Below are 6119 nucleotides of genomic sequence, written 5' to 3'. Positions count from 1 at the left end.
TCTTTCTGTTTCTCTCTGTCTCTGTAAAAAAAAAAAAAGTATGTATTTATTTACTAGATGATTATCTGCTCCATAGAGTGTCTCACCTCTGGTTTCTAAACTGGAAATTCTAAGATGCATCCTTCTTATTAACTACCCTTCTTATATACTCAGCTTTATCAGATTTTGCTTTCTGTGAATATAGATTTTCATAAGTAATCACAATGTTATGGCAAAAATAAATTATACATTAGCTAATTCTGGATGAAGATATCACCATAACCAACAAAGATTTTAGTAAGAGTTTGGTGGAATACCTAAAGACAAGTTTTCTCTTTCTATTTCTAGATATGCACACACACACATGCAGACACTCACAGGCATACTTTGGAATTCAAGTTATCTTTCCATATTACTTGCATCATTCCTGTAATTATGGATTTTTGAATTAAAATGACTCTAGAGATCATTTTAGTCCATTGCAGTTAGACAGGAAACAGGCCCACAAAAGTAAAATTACAGTTTGGTCCAGTGCATCATCTGTTTATAAGTTGTTCTACATTGTTATTTAAATATTTTGTGCATGCAGAGTTTATCTCTCTAATAGGATTTTTAAACTTTTATTTATTGATTTTAGAGAGAGGTGAGAGAGAGGGAGAGAAAGGGGGGAGGAGCGAGAAGCATCCACTCCTCAGCATTCTAGGTTGACGCTCCATCCACTGTGCCACCATAGGTCAGGAATCTTTCTAATAGGATTTTGAGTTCCTAATAAGGGGAGTGGTTTGAGGAAGGGCACTGGGAGATAATGAAAGAAACAACAACAGGTGCTTAATATATAGATTGAATCCTTACTCTAAAAGCTCTCTATTTACTAGCTGTGTGATGTTGCAGTTACTCAACTTTTCTGAGCTTTCCTCCTCTGTCATGGGAATCATCATCATCTTTCTTTCAGGGTTGTTGGGAAGATCAAGGTGATAATGAATGTAAATAAAGCACTTTGCTTCATAAAGTTCTTGGCACAGGTTAACTCTATAAACATTAGTTTCATTTGCCCTCTTCTGTATTTTATTAAGCTTAACAAAAAGTAGAAATTCAGCAAGTATTTGTTACATGAAGTTGAACATGACTTGCTCTTTATTACTAAGTTATAATACTAAAAAATAGTCTCATTGCATAGATACTGTATTAGTCAGAGCACCCACCCACATATTGACAAGTTATCTTTTCACACACATAACATACAATGTGACAACAAATACCATGATATTACATGTGGTCATGTATCTCTTACACACACTAGAAATGTGTATATGGTACGAAGTTGTCCTCGGTTGGTGGTGCCAGGAGTACAATATGGTAGAGAGAGAGTGTGCTTTGGATTTATTCACAAATGTTTTCAAATTCTAATTCACGACTTACTTACTAGATGATGATGTTGATCAAGTGACTTAAGCTCTCTCAATTCTGGTCTCCTTACCTATAACAATAATAGTACCTACCTCATAAGTTTATTGTGAGAATTAAATAAGACAATGTATAGAAAGAGCTTATTCTACCAAACCAGGTGGTGGTGTAGTGGATAGAGCATAAGACTGGGACATGGAGGACCCAGGTTTGAACGCTGGGGTTGCTGGCTTGAGTACGGGCACCTCCGGCTTGAGCACAGGGTCACTGGCTTGAACTTGAGATCATAGACATGACCTCATGGTTGCTGGTTTGAGTCCAAAGGTTGCTGGCTTGAAGCCCAACATCGCTGGCTTAAGCCCAAGGTTGCTGGCTTGAGCAAGGGGTCACTAGCTCTGCTGTAGGTCCCAGGTCAAGGCACATATGAGAAAACAATAAATGAACAACTAAGGTGCTGCAGAGAATAATTAATGTTTCTCATCTCTCTCTCTTCATGTCTGTCTGTCCCTTTCTGTCCCTCTCTCTGACTCTCTCTGTCAAAAAAAAAGGAAAAGAAAGAAAGAAAGAAAGAGCTTATTCTTGGTTTTTGTTTCTGCTTAGGTAACTTCTTTATCAAGTCAAACCACAGTAGGTTTCCATTCTTTGCCCCAGAGCTTTTTTACTTTAGTGTACAGATTTGAAGGATACTTAATTGAGATATGAGAAGGTCTGGCAGAGAGGTGACACGAGCTGAATCTGTAAGCATATTAGCCAACTAGGAAAGGGATTTCAGGGCAAAAGAATGCAGTGCTATATCCTAGAGACAGCATATTAGCAATTAATAGAAGAATGAATTATAGTTCAAGATGGTGAAAACAGGTCCTGCATGTTTGGCTCAGCGGTAGAGCATTGGCCCAGCATGTGGATGTCCTTGGTTTGATTCCTGGTCAGGGCACACAGGAGAAGCGACCATCTGTTTCTCCACCCCTCTCTCTCTCCCTTCTCTCTATCTCTCTCTTCCTCTCCTACAGCCATGGCTTGGTTGGAGCAAGTTGGCCTAGACGCTAAGGATGGCTCCATGGCCTGCCTCAAGTGCTGTAATAGCTCAGTTGCCAAGCAATGGAGCAGCGGCCCAGACAGGCAGAGTATTGCCTAGTAGGAGGCTTGCTGGGTGGATCCGGTCATTCGCTGGAGTCTTTCATTCTGCCTCCCCACTTCTTACCTAAGAATAAAAAATTCTGATAATAGTTGAAGTTGGGTATTGGACACATGGAGTCTTCGTTATTCTATCTTACTCCTTTTGTGTATGTTTGAAATTTTGCGTAAATAATCAAGATTGAATAGTACGGGAAAACCTGAATCTCTTTCCATTCCCAAATGTATGAAATTACTAGAAGAGAACATTCTCACTATACTGCTTCCAGAAAAAGAATAAGGATAGGAGGGCCATCTTTTTTATTTTTTGAGTTTTGGAGAGAAAGGGAGGGAGATACAGAGAGACAGAAACATCAATCTGCTCCTGCATGTGCCCTGACCAGGATTGAACCCACAACCTTTGTGTATTGGGAAGACACTCTAATCAACCAAGCTATCCAGCCAGGGCTTAGGAGGGGTATCTTTTAAGGGGTGGGTGGAGGAAGAGGGGCCCTGGAGACAGGAAGGCAGAAGGAAAACTGGTTTTGAATGGTGTCAAGAAAGACAAGGAGGAGCACAAGATGAAAGTATTAACTATGTCAAATATTGCAGGAGTAAAGAGGAAAGGATTAAAATGATTCCACTGGATATAGCGACTAGGAGGTTACTATTGACCTTTGCAAGATCAGTCCTGATAGAGGTGGGAAGATAGGTAACCTCTATTATTTATTTATTTAGAGAAATTTTGATTTGTTGTTCCACTTATTTATACATTCATTGGTTGATTCTTTTTTTTTTTTTTTTTTTTTTTGCATTTTTCTGAAGCTGGAAACAGGAAGAGACAGTCAGACAGACTCCCGCATGCGCCTGACCGGGATCCACCCGGCACGCCCACCAGGGGGCGACGCTCTGCCCACCAGGGGGCGATGCTCTGCCCATCCTGGGCGTCGCCATGTTGCGACCCTCCTGGGCGTCGCCATGTTGCGACCAGAGCCACTCTAGCGCCTGGGGCAGAGGCCACAGAGCCATCCCCAGCGCCCGGGCCATCTTTGCTCCAATGGAGCCTTGGCTGCGGGAGGGGAAGAGAGAGACAGAGAGGAAGGCGCGGCGGAGGGGTGGAGAAGCAAATGGGTGCTTCTCCTATGTGCCCTGGCCGGGAATACGAACCCGGGTCCTCCGCACGCTAGGCCGACGCTCTACCGCTGAGCCAACTGGCCAGGGCCCATTGGTTGATTCTTGTTTGTGCACTGATGAGAGATGGAACTGGCAACCCTGGCACATGGAGACAATGCTCTAACCAACTGAGCTATATGGACAATGCCTAGATAACTTTTCTAAGTTTGGCTGTGAAGGAGAGGAGGTAAATATTGTAATCTTTAACCCACTGAAGCAGATAGCTTGTTTTTCTGATCACAGTCAGTTACTGTAACTTTCAAAAACTGTTCTGGAGTACATTTTTACTCATCTCACACAACAAATCTATTTATATCAGTTGTCTTATTGGTTGAAGAACTGAGATGTTTATGACCGCACTTTAGGCACATCTTTCAGTTCTTGAATAAAATTGCACTCTTTATAGTCCACTAAAGAAGTGGTCCTCAACCCCCGGGCCATGGACCGGTACTGGTCTGTGGGCCATTTGGTACTGGTCCGCAGAGAAAGAATAAATAACTTAAATTATTTCTGTTTTATTTATATTTAAGTCTGAATGATGTTTTATTTTTTAAAATTGACCAGATTCCCTCTGTTATATCTAAGACTCACTCTTGACGCTTGTCTCAGTCACGTGATACATTTATCTGTCCCACCCTAAAGGCTGGTCTGTGAAAATATTTTCTGACATTAAACCGGTCCGTGGTCCAAAAAAGGTTGGGGAAAAAAAAAAGGATTTTTTTCCCTAAAAAAAGTTTTCATCACACACACAAAAATGAGAAGTTCTACTTCTCTGAATTAGAACCTTTAGGACTTTGTTTACTGCTCTTTTTAAAGAATATGTAAATTTATCATTTTGACTGCATTCATTACTACCATGGATTTATTTATAAGAGCTCAGAGGGGAGATATTCACTAGGTATTCTGTTGTTAGACACTAAAAAGTAAGAAGAGACCAGACAGGGTTTAGAAGGGGATAAAGAGAGGAGAAAAGCTCAGGGGAGAACATGAGATTCTGCCCATCCCTGTTATCAGGAAATGAGTTCAGATAAGAGCTAACTTAAACTGCCGGCCTCCTCAAAAAGGTTTTTAGGAAAAGGTCACATAACAATTATTTACTGGACAAAAAAATGTCAATGTTTCTAGAAGAGATCTCCTTGACATAAAAGATCCAATTTAGGAACAACTATACATAGAACCATGACAGAGCTGGGATCACAGCAACCTGACATCAATTAAGTTACTATTGAGGACACAGTAATCTCTAGGGATGAGTTTTCACTCACAGATATATGTGTTGTTCTATGGCATCAAGATTAGAGTCCAGTTCTCATGTAGCTCTCATCAGGAGGAGGTTTCTTCTTGGTGCCAGGATTAAGAAATTCCCTAATGGTAAGGATATCACTTCTTTTCTTTTCTTTCTCTCTCTTTCCCTTTTTCTTTCTTTCTTTCTTTCTTTCTTTCTTTCTTTCTTTCTTTCTTTCTTTCTTTCTTTCTTTCTTTCTTTTCCTTCCTTCCTCCCTCCCTCCCTCCCCTTCCCCTTCCTTCCTTCTTTCCTTCCTTCCTTCCTTCCTTCCTTCCTTCCTTCCTTCCATTTTCTTTTTCTTTTTGTGTGTATGAGAGAGAGAAAGAGAAAGAGAGAGACAGAGACAGAGAGGAAGGGGAGATGACAAGCATGAACTTGTAGTTGTGGCACTTTTAGTTGTTCATTGATTGCTTCTCATTCCTGCCTTGACCAGGGGGCTCCAGTCAAGCCAGTGAGCTTGGGTTCAAGCTGGCGTCATCAGGGTTTGAACCTGGATCCTCAGTGTCACATGTCCATGCTTTATCCATTGTGCCACCACCTGATTAGGTGGGTATTATTCATATTCACTGTATACTCCTAGATGTGAGGAAATGAAGAAAAGATATTGGGAATTTTCTCCTCTAGAGCCAAATGGTGTCCAGTAGAATTGCGTCTGCAAGGCTCAGATGATTACCAATGAAGAAGCTTTGTCCATACTCCCTTAAAACCTTTTCAAACACAGTAAACTATTGAAGTATAGCCTTCTGGGCCAGGCTAACCACTATCTTTTGTTGGTCGTTTTAGGAAAGAATGCATGACAATCAGTTCCAGCAGATGCAGCGTTCCCTCCACATAAGTCAAATAGGGTTTTCTCTTTGAGGTCCTTGCCAAAGAGATTGTGCTTGTCTGCTATGTAGTGGAGAATACTTCAGGTCTGCACCAACCCGTCAATTTCAACCATTGGTACTTATCAGGACAGCAGATGGTTACCATCCTGCAACTTCTGCAATTGTTCGTTTCTAAAAATTCTTCATCAAACTCAACTCCAGCGTCAGCTAAAACCCATCTTATGGTTTCCATCCAACCTCTCCCGTTCGGATAATGGAGTTTGGGCTTCTTCTCTGTTATGATCATCTTTCAGGCTTTCTGGAAGCCGCTAACAGTACCTGGAGTCGCACAAAGTGCA

At 41.2% G+C, this 6119-nt stretch overlaps 1 pseudogene; it reads right to left on the bottom strand.

Annotated features, from left to right (window-relative positions):
• Positions 1-206: 206 nt before the first annotated feature.
• Positions 207-6067, bottom strand: LOC136322654 (glutathione S-transferase A4 pseudogene; annotated as a pseudogene).
• Between the last annotated feature and the right edge of the window lie 52 nt (positions 6068-6119).

The sequence above is a fragment of the Saccopteryx bilineata genome, chromosome 2, assembly GCF_036850765.1.
Source record: "Saccopteryx bilineata isolate mSacBil1 chromosome 2, mSacBil1_pri_phased_curated, whole genome shotgun sequence".
Classification (NCBI taxonomy): domain Eukaryota; kingdom Metazoa; phylum Chordata; class Mammalia; order Chiroptera; family Emballonuridae; genus Saccopteryx; species Saccopteryx bilineata.
The sequence above is the reverse complement of the archived record's forward strand: the minus strand, read 5'-3'. Positions and strand labels throughout refer to the sequence as shown.